The 15331-nt window shown below is 46.6% G+C and overlaps 1 protein-coding gene and 3 non-coding genes across 34 annotated transcripts in view; all 4 read right to left on the bottom strand.

Annotated features, from left to right (window-relative positions):
* Nucleotides 1-15331, bottom strand: part of LOC129550201 (uncharacterized) — a 137260-nt gene that overhangs the window by 107025 nt on the left and 14904 nt on the right. For 30 of the 31 annotated variants that reach the window (XR_016035685.1, XR_016035684.1, XR_016035683.1 and 27 more), the window contains 2 exons: nucleotides 9552-9691; nucleotides 3032-3171 (listed from right to left, as the gene is read on the bottom strand). The gene's annotated coding sequence lies outside the window, so the exon portion shown is untranslated. Of the gene's footprint in view, nucleotides 1-3031; nucleotides 3172-4603; nucleotides 4807-9551; nucleotides 9692-15331 lie in introns of all 31 variants that reach the window. The other variant, XM_088829736.1, reaches the window with a different exon arrangement.
* LOC129550861 (small nucleolar RNA SNORD116) lies at nucleotides 2731-2821 on the bottom strand. Its single transcript, XR_008684979.2, has one exon. It is a non-coding gene; the product is annotated as a small nucleolar RNA SNORD116 (small nucleolar RNA).
* On the bottom strand, nucleotides 5503-5594 carry LOC129550765 (small nucleolar RNA SNORD116). Its single transcript, XR_008684904.1, has one exon. It is a non-coding gene; the product is annotated as a small nucleolar RNA SNORD116 (small nucleolar RNA).
* On the bottom strand, nucleotides 9249-9341 carry LOC129550758 (small nucleolar RNA SNORD116). Its single transcript, XR_008684897.1, has one exon. It is a non-coding gene; the product is annotated as a small nucleolar RNA SNORD116 (small nucleolar RNA).

Raw genomic sequence — 15331 nt, forward strand, 5'->3', positions numbered from 1 at the left:
GAGAAATCTGTACGCTGGTCAAGAAGCAACAGTTAGACCTGGACATGGAACAACAGACTGGTTCCAAATCAGGAAAGGAGTATGTCAAGGCTGCACATTGTCACCCTGCTTATTTAACTGACATGCAGGGTACATCATGAGAAATGCTAGACTGGGTGAAGCACAAGCTGGAATAAAGATTGCCAGGAGAAATATCAATAATCTCAGATATGCAGATAACATCACCCTGATGGAAGAAAGTGAAGACCTAAAGAGCCTCTTGATGAAAGTAAAAGAGGAGAGTGAAAAAGTTGGCTTCAAACTCAACATTCAGAAAACCAACGTCATGGTATCTGGTCCCATCACTTCATGGGAAATAGACGGGGAAACAGTGACAGACTTTTTTGGGGGGGGGAAGCCCAAAATCACTGCAGATGGTGACTGCAGCCATTAAATTAAAAGACACTTGCTCCTTGGAAGAAAAGTTATGCCCAACCTAGACAGCTTATAAAAAACCAGAGACATTGCTTTGCCAACAAAGGTCCATCTAGTCAAAGCTATGTTTTTACCAATAGTCATGTATGGATGTGAGAGTTGGAATATAAAGAAAGCTGAGCACCAAAGAACTGATGCTTTTGAACTGTGGTGTTGGAGAAGACTCTTGAGAGTCCCATGGACAGTAAGGAGATCAAACCAGCTCATCCTAAAGGGAATCAGCCCTGAATATTCATTGTAACGACTGATGCTGAAGCTGAAACTCCAATACTTTGGCCACCTAATGCAAAGAACTGACTCACCGGAAAAGACCCTGAAGCTGGAAGAGATTGAAGAAGGGAGGACAAGGGAGCAACAGAGGATGAGATGGTTGGATGGCATCACCAACTCAAAGGACATGAGTTTGAGTAAACTCCAGGAGTTGGTCATGGACAGGGAGGCCTGGTGTGCTGCAGTTCATTGAGTCGTAAAGAGTTGGACACGCCTGAGTGACTGAACTGAAGTGAACTGAAGTGTCTTTAAGTCAGTTCCTCCTAAGATTCAGAACCTATAATGGCTCAACAAATGAGTATGTTTTACTCATACAATTGTTCTCCTAATCTACATTAGGAGAAGGAAATGACAACCCACTCCAGTATTCTTGCCTAGAGAATCCTGTGGACAGAGGAGCCTGGTGGGCTGCTGTCCATAGGGTTGCACAGAGTCAGACACTTCTGAAGCGACTTAGCATGCACACATACATGCAATCTACATTAATAAGACTATGTATTTCCTTGGAAACCTGCATTTCTTCAAAATTCATGTCAATCCTTTTATGGCCCAGGCTGACTCACATTGTGCCAAGGTTCCTTCAAGGTGCAAGTTGTGGGTGAGGGGCCTGGTGGTGTTCTCTGAGTTTTGAGATATTTCCTTTCTCTAATTAGCAGCCTGCTATTAGATATATAATTTCCTGCTAAAGACTAGAAGGGGGGCATTCTTTCTACTCAATTTTGATGTCTATGTCAAAAGCTTTGTCTATCTCTTTTATACTTTAATAAAACTTTATCACAGAAAAACTCCGAGCAATTAAGCTTCGTCACTTGGCCTGGATTGAATTCCTCTCCTCTGAAAGGCCAAGAATCCTGGTGTCTCTCATGACTCAGCAATAGCATTTCAACACCATAGTGCCAGGGGAGCCACTGGCTACTAGACTGAGGCAGTCTTGGCATGTCAACCAATACCAATATCCACATGGCTCAAAGGCTGCTACTTCACTGTCAGGGTGGTGAACACCTGAGTGCCATCTGGGCCGTCTGGCTGGCTCCATCCTGGGAACTCATACACTTGGCAAATTACAGACCCAAGGGCCAAGGGGCATGTGGACACACTTCATCACCACCGACTGGGCTGGTTCCTTGGCCTCCATTACTGCAATTCTTCAAGGCACCAAAGATATGCTTGGAGAGTCCTTTTTCTGGCAGTGGGCCACAAAGATCACCTATCACCAAGCCTCCTAGGCACCAGCAATGCCCTCTCTTCTGTACCCAGTCTAGGGCAGCTCCAAAAGGTTCACAGTATGTATTATTGGAAAAGACGACAGTGCCTGCAGCCTCAGTGGAGAAAACGTCCCAGGAAATCACACTGCACAACCATTCTGCTCTAGACCTCAGGCCAATTGCAGGAGGAATGCAGGCCTAGGACCACAGCGTAGACCATGGCAGCCTCCAAGAATCAAGCACTGTGACAGCAGTTGCAGTACAGGAAATGCCAAGGGCAGAAACGAGGCCTATTGCCTTTCACCCCTGCCACCATTCCCCTAGGTCCCTGCAACTGCTGCAGCCCACACGGCACTCAAGAATCTCACTGACCCAAGGGCCGCAATGGCAAAGGCCTCAGATCTGACCTGGGGCTCCAATCCGAAGCCACAGAAGCTTCCTTGCTTCGGCTTTCATATCACCACTGCCCGAACTAGTGCACTTGCAGCATGAACTTGGAGGAAACACACCTTTTCAAGCGAAGAGCTAAACTGTCCAAGGCCAGCATCTACTATGACATCTACCATTACTGGACAAGCCGGATGACTCTTCTGCTCCTCAGTGCCTTTCACCATGGACCTCGCATTTCAAGAGCCGTTTGAACATCTGTACACGGCCCAACCTCAGAAAGGAACCTCGCAAATGGTGGTGACCTGGTTCCTCGATGTGTGTGTGTGACACAGTTGGAGATTCCCTCGCTGCTAACCAGCCCCACCCTTAACCCCAAGGGAGGCAACGTGCTGGACCTCAGTTTCGACGAGGAGACGGTAGTGAGTTCTCACTCATTTTGTTCAGATTTTCCAAGGAATGCATGTGAGGGTCATCATCGATCCAAGCACGTGCTGGCTCGCTGCCCACCTCCGCAGGGCAGGCAGGGCCGCTCCCAGGAGGAGCCAGTGACCTGGGAGGCCCCCAGCAGCCAGGGGAACTCAGAGCCCCCAGGCTTCTCAGCAAGAGGAACGGTCCCGCCATACATACAGCCACTCAGGCAGTACCAGGAAAGCCAAAATCCATGACACGTCTTGGGGCAGGGGAAGGCGTACCGTGCTCAGTGATCCAAAAAGCAGTGGCAGCAACCTGGGCCCACCACACTTCTCGCCGGACTCCCCTGCACCTCGAGTCACTGCCTCACTGGTGGGGCTTCGTCTCCTGGGTGACGGACAGTCATATCGGGCAACTTCACCTGACAAGGGGACAGAAACCACAGGCAGGCTTCAGATGTGTACCAAGCTTCTCGCTAAGCAATATCGATGCCCTTGGTTCCCTGAGCGAAGGCCTTTCCTGCTCCCCAAATGTAGTATCCCTTATGTATGACAGGATACCTATGTGTTGGCATGAGTGCAGAAAGGTTCACGTGACTGTGGATGTCTGACTGAGTGTGCAAGCGTGTCGGGGGACTTGTGTGGGTCTGAGTACTTGTGTTCCAGTGTACCAACGAGGATGTGCTCTCAGGATTCTGGGTGTGCCTCTGGAACTCTTTCCGTGTATTTCCGTGTCTCAGAGCCCCTGTGCAAAGGGCTTGGTGTCTGAACACGCAGGTCTTCTCCATGGAGACCTGAACTCCCACCCTCCCACAAAATGGGGGATGACGCCTGGCACCTTCCTCCAACACCATGCAAAAGTTCACTGAGGGGTTGACATAGGCTCTGGGCTCCCGATATACATGACCCATGCCGTCTGACCAAACCACAGGAACCTGACTGCCCAAGGTCCCCTTGCGGAGCATCTGAGTGAATGGCCCTTACCCTGAGACTACCCCAGCTACTATTACAGCTCAGGTGTCCTTGCCACAAGTCCCACCTCCTCCCCGAACAAGGAAACTTTCCGGAGAAAGCCTACAGTGTGGTTAACTTGGCCTCGGGCCAGATACAGTCCACTATACCCTCGCAGAGCAAAAGAATACAGGGCATGCGCCTCTTCCTGTCCAATTAGTCCAGTCACTCTCTGGGGCTCTGCTGGAAAGTCTAACACAAGAGGTGGTCATCCTCAGGTACCAGGATCCAGGGGTTGCTCCCACTGAAAAAGGGCCCCTTTCCCGGCCAGACTATGATCAGATCCACAGCCTTCAGGGCTCTGGGTACCAATCACACCCTAGAGAAAGCTCCCATAAAGCAAGACTTGGTCCAAATTGAATTCCTCCTACCCCCCAGAGTGACTCACCCACATCAGTAGCCACCAGGGGCTCTGCTCACACAGGGACAATCAGCACTCACCAAGACCCAAGGAAGAAGGTGGCCTTGATTACGGCCACACCATGCCATTCCACCTGGCATCTCGCCTCCACCACACAAGACCACCAAGCGCTCACAGATCACTAAGGCTGCTTCCAGGAAGACTCCAGAAAAACAGGCAGGGGAAGACCTTGGATTTGCCAGGTTTCCCACCTTCATGTCAGGGGAGTCAATGGCTACTGCACTGAAGCAACCTTGGTATGCCAACCAATGCCAGATCTCTACCACAACCATGGTCTTCCAAGGTTGATATGTCACTGCCAGGGGGGTGAGCACCTGAGTGGGATCCGGGCCGTCTCGCTGGCCCCATTCTTCACAAACTCATAACCTTGCAAATTCCAGTCCCAAGGGCTAAAGGGGGTGCCAAGGGGCATGTGCACATACCTTATTACCACCCACAGGGCTGGCTCCTAGGCCTCGTTATTGCAACTCTTCAAGGCACCAAAGATCCAGTTTGAAAGACCTTTTTCTGGCATCAGGCCACCAAGGCCACAACGGTCACTGTCACCGAGTCTCCCAAGCACCAGCAATGCCCTGTCCTCTGCACCCAGCCACGAGCAGCTCCAAGAGGACCACAATACATATCACTGCCAACACAAAAACAGTGCCTGAAGGTCAGGGGACAGACTGTCCCAGGAAATCACACAACACCTTTCCTCACCTGCACAACCATTCTGCTCTAGGCATCTGGCCAACCCAAAGGAGATATGTATGGCTAGGACCACAGCATAGTCCACAGTGTCCTGCAAGGTCGGCACTGTGACAGTAGTTGCAATACAGGAACTACCAAGAACTGAAACTAGGCCTATTTCCTTTCGCCCCTGCCAACATTCCACTAGGTCCCTGCAACCACTACAGTACAAAGGTCACTCGGGAATCTCAGCAACCCAAAGGGCCACAATGGCGAGGGCCTCAGATCTGACCTGGGGCTCCAACTGGAGACCACAGAAGCTTCCTCACTTCAGCTAACATCAGCACAGCCACAACTAGCGCACTCATAGCAGGAACCAGGACGAAATGTGCCTTTTCAAGTCAAGAGCTCAATGGGCCAGGATCTCCTGCGACTCCTATCACCATTGGAGAAGCCTCTTCTGCTCATCAGTGGTATTTACCATGCAGCTCTCATTCCAAGAAGACTGCTCAGACATCTGTTCATGCCCACCCTCAGACAGGAGCCTCGCAAGCGGTGGTGACCCCAGTGCTCTATGCATGTGTGTGACACAGTTGAAGCTGCCCACACTTCTAACTAGTTCTGCCCTTAGCCCCAGAGGAAACAATGTGCTAGACCTCATTTCCATGAGGAGATGGTATCAATTTCTCACTCATTTTGTTCAGATTTTCCAGGGAACACATATGAGGGTGCCATCATCAATCTGAGCACGTGCTGGTTCACTGTACACTTTAGCCAGGAAGGGAGGCCAGCCCCCAGGAGGAGCAAGTGACCTGGGAGTCCCCCAGCAGCTGGAGGAACTCAGAGCTCCTAGGTTTCTCGGCAACAAGAACAGTCCATCTAAACTTACAGCTACTCAGACAGTCCCAGGAAACCATAAATCAATGGCACATCTTGGGGCAGCTGAAGGCATTCCATGCTCAGTGATCCAAAAAGTAGTGCTAGCAACCTGGGCCCGCCACACTTCTTGCCAGACTCGCTTGCACCCTGAATCACCACCTCATAGTCGGGGCTTTGTATCCTGGGTGATGGGCAGTCATACCTGGCAAAGTCACCTAACAAGGGTACAGAAAGCACAGGCAGGCTTCAGACATGTTCCTCATTCTCGCTGAACAATACTGATGCCAATGGTTCTCTGGGGGAAGTTCTGGATCTAAGCCCCAACTGCCTCAATCCCTTACATATGACTGGATACCTATCTGTCACCAGGAGTGTAGGAAATTGGTTTCAAGTGCCTGTGGGTGTCTGTGTCTCTGAAAGCCATGTGTGGACAGGGGATTCAATGTGGGGCTGAGTGCGTGTGTTCTGGTCTACCAACAAAGATATACTCTAAGGATTCTGGGTGTGCCTCTGGAACTCCTGGGGGTCTCTGTGTGTCAGAGCCCCTTTGCAAAGGCCTCAGTGCCTGAATAGGCATGACTTCTCCACAGGGCCCCGACCTCCTGCCATCACACAAAATGGCGAATGAAGCATGCCGCCTTCCACAAGCCCCATGCACTATTCATCCAGAGGGCCTCTCAAAATAGGCTCTGGGCTCCTGATCCCCATGACACCCACCCTCCAATCAAAGCACATGGCCTGACCACCCAAGGTCACCCTGCAGAGCATCTGTGTGACTGCAACCTACCCTGAGACCATGCCAGCTTCTACTACAGCTCAGGTGTCCTTGCCCACAAGTCCCCCCTTCCTTCAGGAACAACGGTACTTTCCCCGAGAAGCTTCAGGTGGCTCATGGTATACCTCAGCAGGGCAGGCAGCACTGCTCCCAGGAGAAGCTAGTGAGCCTGGGAGTCCTCTAGCAGCTAGGCAATTCAGAGCCCCAGGTTTCTCGGTAAGAGTATCAGTCCATCCACACTTACAGCTACTCAGGCAACCCCACGGAACCCTTAATCCAAAAGGGGGAGGTGTACCCTCCACAGTGATCGAAAAAGCTGTGGTAGCAACTTGGGCCTGCCACACTTCTGACAAGACTCCCTTGCACCTCGAGTCAACGCATAACACACATGGCCTCTTTTCCTGGGTGATGGACAGTCATACCCGGCAACTGTTCCTGAAAACTGAAAAGCACAGGCATGCTTCAGATGTGCATCCTGTTCTCTCTGAATAACATCCACGCTGATAGTTCCCTGGTTGAAGGCCTTCATCTGCTTTCTAACTGCCTCAATCCCTTATATACCAGTGGATACATATGCGTCAGCAGACTGTAGGAAGTTACAATATATTATCTGTGTGTGTGTTTGGCTGAGTGTTTGTGGTGAGGGGCTTGATGATGGGCTGAGTGTGTGTGTTCCAGTGTACAAACAAAGATGAGCTTTCAGGATTCTCAGCATGCATCTGGAACTCCTGGTTGTCTCCCAAGGCTGAGCCCCTTTGTAAAGGCCCGATTGCCTGAAAAGGTATGCCTTCTCCACAGAGCCGACATCTAGCCTTCCCACAATATGGCAGATCACTCCTGACACCTTCCACAAGCCCCATGCAGACTTTTACCCCGAGGGGCTGTTCACATAGGGCATGGGCTGCTGATTTCCAAAACCCATGCCCTCTGACCAAAGCACAGGAACCTGACTGCTCAAAGTCAGCAAGTGGAACCTCTGTGGAACTGCCATGTATCCTGAGGCCATGCCAGTACTACTACAATTAGTTGTCCTTTCTCACAAGTCCCAGTTCCTCAAGATACAAGTGAAGTTTCCTGAGAAGACAGACAATTCCACGAACTTGGCCCTGGAGCAGAAAAGGGTCACCACACCCTCAAAAGGCTAAAATAACTCAGGGCATGCAACTCATCTGGCTGACTGTGTCCAATCACTCTCCAGTGCTCCACTGTAAAGTGAAGAAGATAGGTGGTCATCCTCAGGTACCAGGGTTCAGGGGTCACTCCCACAGAAACTGAGACCCTTTAGCAGTCAGATTATGCTCAGATCCACAGCCTGCAGGACCCTGGGTACTGACCACACCTGAGGAAAAGCTCCCCTAGTCCAGGGCCTGGTCCAAACTGAACTGCTCCTGCCCCCAGGGCTTCTCAACCCCATCAGAAGCCTCAAGGTGACCTGCTCACACAAGGGACAATCAGCACCCAGAAAGACCCACAGAAGTAAGAAGACCTTGATTAGTTGACCCATACCATTCTGCCTGGCACCTCTTCTCTGCCACAGCAAAACTACCAAGTCCACCCAGGACACCAAGGCTGCTGTGAAGAAGACATGAGAAGAACTGTCAGGAGAAGAGCTTTGCTGTGCAAAGTTTCCTGAAACCATGCCAGGGCATACCATGGAGGCAGGCTTGCCATGCTAACCAAGGCCCAACCTCTACCACAACCACTGCCTCAGTGGATGATACTTCTCTGCAGGGTGGAAAACACCTAAGTCCCATCCAGGCTGGCTGTCTTGCCCCATCCCTTAGGAAGCCTTACACCTTGCAAATTCCATGCCCAAGAGCCAAAGGGACCAACAGGCATGTGCGCAAACCTCAGTTCTAACCAGACTGGCTGGCAGGCAGGCCTTAGTACATGGAACTCTTCAAAGCCCCTGCAAGATACCCTTGAGTATCTCTCTTCAGGTATCAGGCCGCCAAGACCACAAAAGTCTCCCAAGGACCAGCGGGCCCTCTCTTTTTCAGGGAGCCAAGAGCTCCTTCAAGGGGACCAAGGTATCCTTGGAAACACAAAGACAGTGTGGGCAGCCTCAGGGCCACAGTTCATCCCAAGAAATCTCACTGCAACTTTCCTCACCTGCTCTATGCGTTTCCTAGGTGCTCTGGCGAACCCACAGGGGTGCAGAGCTGGTACCTCACCATGGTCCATGGGGCCTCCACAGATCAAGCACTGTGCCAAGAGCTGCAATGTAGGAGCTGCTAACTGCAGAAATGAGGCCTACTGCCTTTTGTCAATGCCACTGGTCCACCAGGTCGCTGAACTGCTGCAGCCAACCACACCATCAACAATCTTAAAAACCCAAAGGGCCGCAATGGTGAAGGCCTCAGATCTGGCCTGGGGCTGCAATCAAGAAACCACTGTAGCTTCCTTTCTTTGGCTTCCACATCAGCACAGCCCCAACTACTGCACTCACAGCAAGAACTGGGGCAAAACACATCTGTTCAAGCCAAGAGCTTAATGGACCTAGGCCAGGATCTACTGCAACTCCTACCACCAGTTGCCAAGCTGGCAGCCTCCTCTGCCCCTCACAGTCATTACCAAGGACCTGGAACTCTGAAGTCCACTCAAATCCCTGTGCACAGCCCACCCTCAGATGGGAGCCTCACAAATTGTGGTGACCAGGGTGCTGTCTGCATGTGTGTGATACAGATGTACCTGGCCATCACTCTAACTAGCCCCTCCCATAGCCCCAGGGGCAGCAACGTGCTGGACCTCAGTTTCGATGAGGAGACGGTAGTGAGTTCTCACTCATTTTGTTCAGATTTTCCAAGGAATGCATGTGAGGGTGTCATCATCGATCTAAGCACGTGCTGGTTCGCAGCCTACCTCTACAGGGCAGACAGGGCCGCTCCCAGGAGGAGATAGTGACCTGGGAGTCCCCCAGAACCTGGGGTAACTCAGAGCCCCCAGGCTTCTCAGCAAGAGGAACGGTGCCCCCATACATACAGCCACTCAGGCAGTCCCAGGAAAGCCAAAATCCATGACACATCTTGGGGCAGGGGAAGGCGTACCGTGCTCGGTGATCCAAAAAGAACTGGCAGCAACCTGGGCCCGCTACACTTCTTGCCGGACTCCCTTGCACCTCGAGTCACCGCCTCATGAGCAGGGCATTGTTTCCTGGGTGATGGACAGTCATACCTGGCAACTTCACCTGACAAGAGGACAGAAAGCACAGGCAGGCTTTAGATGTGTACCCGGTCTCTCACTGGGCAACATCGATGCACTTGCTTCATGGGGGGGAAGGCCTGTACCTGCTACCCAATTGTATTGATCCCTTACGTACGACTGGATACATATCTGTCAATAGAGTGCAGCAAATTAGGTTCAAGTGCCTGTGGGTGTCTGTCTAACTGAGCATGCATGGCTGGTAGGGGATTTGATGTGGGGCTGAGTTTCCTCTGGAACTCCTTCTGGGTATCTCTGTGTCTCAGAGTCCCCATGCAAAGGCCCTGGTATCTGAACACATGTGTCATCTCCATGGAGTCCTATTGCTACTGTCCCCTGGCTTCAGTCCACCAGGCCTCTGCAACCACTGCAACCCACCAGGCACTTAGGAATCTCACCAATTCAAAGAGCTGCAATGGCGAGGTCCTCAGATAGGGCCTGGGGCTCCAACTAGAAACCACAGAAGCTTCCTCACTTCGGCCTCTACATCAGCACAGCCCCAACTATGGCACTCAAAGCAGGGACTGCGTCAAAAATACACCTACCCAATCCGGATCCCACCTGCATGGCTGGGATCTATTCTGACTCCTACTAACTGCAGCCACGCTGGCCTCCTCTCCAGTCACTCAGTCATGTCCGGCTCTTTGTGACCCCATGAAATGCTATTTGCTAGATTTCTCTGTCCTTCATCATCTCCTATAGTTTTCTCAAAACCTTGTCCACTGAGTTAGTGATGCCATCCAACCATCTCATCATCTTTTGTCCTCTTCTCTTCCTGCCTTCAATGTTTCCCAGAACAGGGTCTATTCCATTGTGTTGGCTTTTCTCATCAGGTGGCCAAATTACTGGAGCTTCAGCTTCAACATCAGACCTTCCAGTGAATATTCAGGATTGATTTCCTTTAGGATTTAATGGTTTTTTCCTTGCAGTCTAAGGGACTTTCATGAGTATTTTCTGATACCATGGTACAAAAGCATCAAATCTTCAACACTCAGCCTTCTTTATGGTCCTAATCTCACATCTATATATGACTACTAGAAAAACTATCGCTTTGAGTATATGGACCTTTGTCAGCAAAATGATGTCTCTAATCATTAGCATTGTGTCTAATTTTGTCCTAGTTTTTCTTCCAAGGAGCAAGCGCCTTGTAATTTCATGGCTTCAGTCACCAGCCACAGTAATTTGGAACCCAAGAAAGTGAAGTCTGTCACTGTTTTATTGTGCACAGTCTTGCCTACCAGATCTAGACCCAGTTTTCCCCATAGTTAGTCCCACCCATCAGGAAGTTTCCACAAGGCGCTTATCCTCATCCATCATAGAGCAGATAGAAAGAAAACCATAATCACATAAAACTAACCAAACTGATCACATGTATCACAGTCTTCTCTAAGTCAGTGAAACTGTAAGCCATGCCTTGTAGGGCCACCCAAGATGGATGGGTCACGATGGCCAGTTCTGACAAAATGTGGTCCACTGGAGAAAAAAATGATAAACTGCTTTGGCTTCTTGTGTTTAGAATCCAGTGAACAATATGAAAAGGGGAAAAGATATGATACTGAAAGATGAACTCCCCAAGTCAGTAGGTGCCCAATATGCTACTGTAGAAGAGTAGAGAAATAGCTCCAGAAGGAATGAAGAGGCTGACCCACAATGGAAACAACATCTAATTTTTGGATGTGTCTGGTGGTGAAAGTAAAGTCCGATGCTGTAAAGAACAATACTGCAAAGGAACCTGGAAAGTTAGGTCCACAAATCAAAGTAAATGGAAACTGGTCAAACAGGAGATAGTAAGAATGAACATCGACATTTTAGGAATCAGTGAACTAAAATAGATGGGAATGGGTGAATAATACAGATGACCATTATATCTACTACTCTGGGCAAGAATCCCTTAGAAGAAATGGAATAGCCCTCATGGTCAATAAAAGAATTCAAAATGCAGTACGTGGGTGCAATCTCAAAAACAACACAATTATCTCAGTTCATTTCTAAGGCAAACCATTCAATATCACACTAATCCAAGTCTATGCCTCAATCACAAATGCCGAGGAAGGTGAAGTTGAATGGTTCTATGATGACTTACAACACATTCTAGAACTAAAAGGACACCAAAAAAAAGATATCCTTTTCATCATAGGGGACTGGAGTGCAAAAGAAGGAAGTCAAGAGACACCAGGAATAACAGGCAAGTTTGGTCTTATAGTACCAAATGAAGCAGGGCAAAGGGTAACACAGCTTGCCAAGAGAACACAATGCTCATAGCAAACACCCTCTTCCAATAACACAAGAGAAGACTCTACACATGGACAACTCCAGATGGTCAAATCTGAAATAAGACTGATTTCATTCTTTGCAGGCGAAGTTGGAGAAGCTCTAGACAGTCAGCAAAAACAAGACCGGGAGCTGACTGTGACACAGAAAATGAACTCATTGCAAACTTCAGACTTAACTTAAAAAAGTAGAGAAAAGCACTGGGCCATTCAGGTATGACGTAAATCAAGTCTCTCATGATTATACAATGGAAGCGACAAATAGATTCAAGGGATTAGATCTGATAGAGTGCCTGAACAATTACGGACAGAATTGATACTTTTGAACTGTGGTGTTGGAAAAAATTCTTGAGAGTATCTTGGACTGCAAGGAGATCAAACCAGTCAATCCTAAAGGAAATCAGTCTTGAATATTCATTGGAAGAACTGATGTTGAAGCTGAAACTCCAATACTTTGGCCACCTGACGTGAAGAACTGATTTGTTGGAAAAGACCCTGATGCTGGGGAAGATTGAAGGCAGGCGGAGAAGGGGATGACAGAGGATGAGATGGTTGGATGGCATAACCAACTCTATGGACATGAGTTTGAGTAAGCTCTGGGAGTTGGTGATAGACAGGGAGGCCTGGTGTGCTGCAGTCCACGGGGTTGCCAAGAATCACACAACTGAGTGACTGAAGTGAACTGAATCTAATGAAAAAAATCTATAATGGACACTACTACAAACAACTTCATCAATAAGGACAACAAACATAGGGAAAATGGATTGTCTGACTTCCAAAGTTGCCAAATTATGCTTTGCATAATGTCCAATTTTCAACATACAAGTACTAGAATACTGGACAGTCAAATAAACATGCATGTCCCTCACACAGAAGGAAAAATTAAGAACAAGCAATAGAAACTCAAAGTCAAGACACTGAACTCAGCAGAGAAATATTTTAAATCAGTTACTTTAAATATGCTGCAAAAGGTAATGGAAAGTAGTTTTAAGAACCGATGATTCCCACAAACACTATCTCATGAAACAGGTATATATCAAGGGACAGAAAATTTTCAAGTAGAAATTCTGGAGTTGAAAGCATAATTGTAAGTATTGAAAAACCCACAAAAAGGCCTCCATGACAAATTTGAACCGACAACAACAACAAAAAAACTAACAAATATCAATCGTTCAAATTATCCAGTTATAGAAAGAGAAAATTTATTTTTTAATAGACACAGCCTAAAAGTAATATGAGGCCAGTGTCCTAACATACACATAGCAAGTGTCAGAGAAAAAGAAAGGAAAGAGCAGAAGCTATATTTCAAGAAATAATAGACAAAACTGCCCAAAGTTGATGAAAAATCAAAAACTTAAGAAATCCATATAGGATAAATTCAGATTCATACTGCAACACATCATTATGAAACTGTTCAAATATGTCCATCTGCAGACGAATGGATAAGAAAGCTGTGGTGCATAAACACAATGGAGTATTCCTCAACCATTAAAAAGAATACATTTGAATTAGTTCTAATGACGTGGAGGAAACTGGAGCCTATTATGCAGAGTGAAGTCAGCCAGAAAGAAAAACACCAGTACAGTATACTAACGCATATATATGGAATTTAGAAAGATGGTAACGATAACCCTGTATACAAGACAGCAAAAGAGACACAGGTGTATAGAACAGTCTTTGGGACTCTGTGGGAGAGGGTGAGAGTGGGATTATTTGGGAGAATGGCATTGAAACATGTATATTATCACATGTGAAATGAATCACAAGTCCAGGTTTGACGCATGATACAGGATGCTTGGGGCTGGTGCACTGGAGTGACCCAGAGGAAGGATAAGGGGAGGAGGGAGGTGGGAGGGGAGTTCAAGATGGGGAACACATGTACACCCGGGGTGGATTCATGTCAATGTATGGCAAAACCAATACAATATTGTAAAGTAATTAGCCTCCAATAAAATAAATAAATAAAGACAAAACAGCAATAGAGAAGAGACACAGAAGCGATCTTCAGAAAAACAAAAGTGATTTCTCATCATACAACATGGTTTCATAAGGCAGTAGGATGGCACTTTCAAAGTTCTGAAACAAAAAGTTATTCAACTGGGAATTCTTGATTTGACAATTATACCCTAAAAAAATGAAGGAAAAATTAAGACATTCTCAGATTAACAAAGACTAAGAATGTTCTTTAACAGTAAATTTGCCCCACAAGAAATGTCTAAGTGAGTCAATCTTAAATGAATGTACAATATACAATAACTTAAATATGCATCAAGAAAGAAATAAATCAGTAACTACACAGGCAAATATAAAAGCCAGTATTAATATATCTTTGTAACTCTTTTTCTATATGATGTTTAAATAAAGGCATAAAACAAAAATCATCTGCCTGTGGTGATGAGTGCATAAGTATGAAGACATAATTTGTGACAATGACAACATATAGGGGAAATGGAGCAATGTGGCAACAAAAATTTTACGCATTATCGAAATTAAATTGTTATTAATCATAACTACTTTATTATAAATTAAGAAGTTAACTGTTATCCCCAGAGCAACCACTAAGAAAATAACTTAAAAATATACAGTAAAAACAAAAGAAATAAAGAATTTAAAATGGTACTCTGAATAACATCTATTTCACAGAAAATATGCAATATTGAAGACCAAAAAAAAAAAATTACAGAAAAAATGAACAGCAAAATAGCAGTTGTCCTCCTTTATCAGTAATTACTTTAAACAGAGTTGGTTTAAAATTTTTAAGTGAAAGGCAGAGATTGGTAAAACGGATTAAAAACAGGATCCAACTATATGTTATCTGCAAAAGACATACTTCGGATTCAAAGACACAGATTGGTTCAAAATTAAAGAATGAAATAAATATCTCAGGTAACATGTAACCAAAAGACAGAGTGACTACACCAATATCAGACAAAATTTGTCTTCTAACAAAAATTGTTACATGGGTAAATTAAACATTGATAAAGAGTCAAATACATTAAGAAGATAAAGCAATGATAAACATTTACACACCTAACAACAAAGTCACAAAATATATGAAGCAAAATTGCACAGAATTGAAGAAACAGACAACTCTGCAATACTTGGATACTTTTAATGTCTTGCTTTTAATAACCAATAGAACAATTAGAAGGATGATCATTATGGAAATAGAATACTTGAACAACCATAAACCAACTACAGTGAACAGACTTACACAGAACACTTCACCTAAAAGCAAACAATTATACATTTTTTTCAAGTGCATAAGGAACATACTCCATAAAAGACCAGCTATAACACCAAAAATAAGTTTAAATAAATTTTAAAATACTGAAATCGTACAGAGTATGTTCACT

This window comes from Moschus berezovskii, chromosome 21 (assembly GCF_049115385.1).
Source record: "Moschus berezovskii isolate FMDL1 chromosome 21, NW_MosBer_1.0, whole genome shotgun sequence".
Taxonomy (NCBI): Eukaryota; Metazoa; Chordata; class Mammalia; order Artiodactyla; family Moschidae; genus Moschus; species Moschus berezovskii.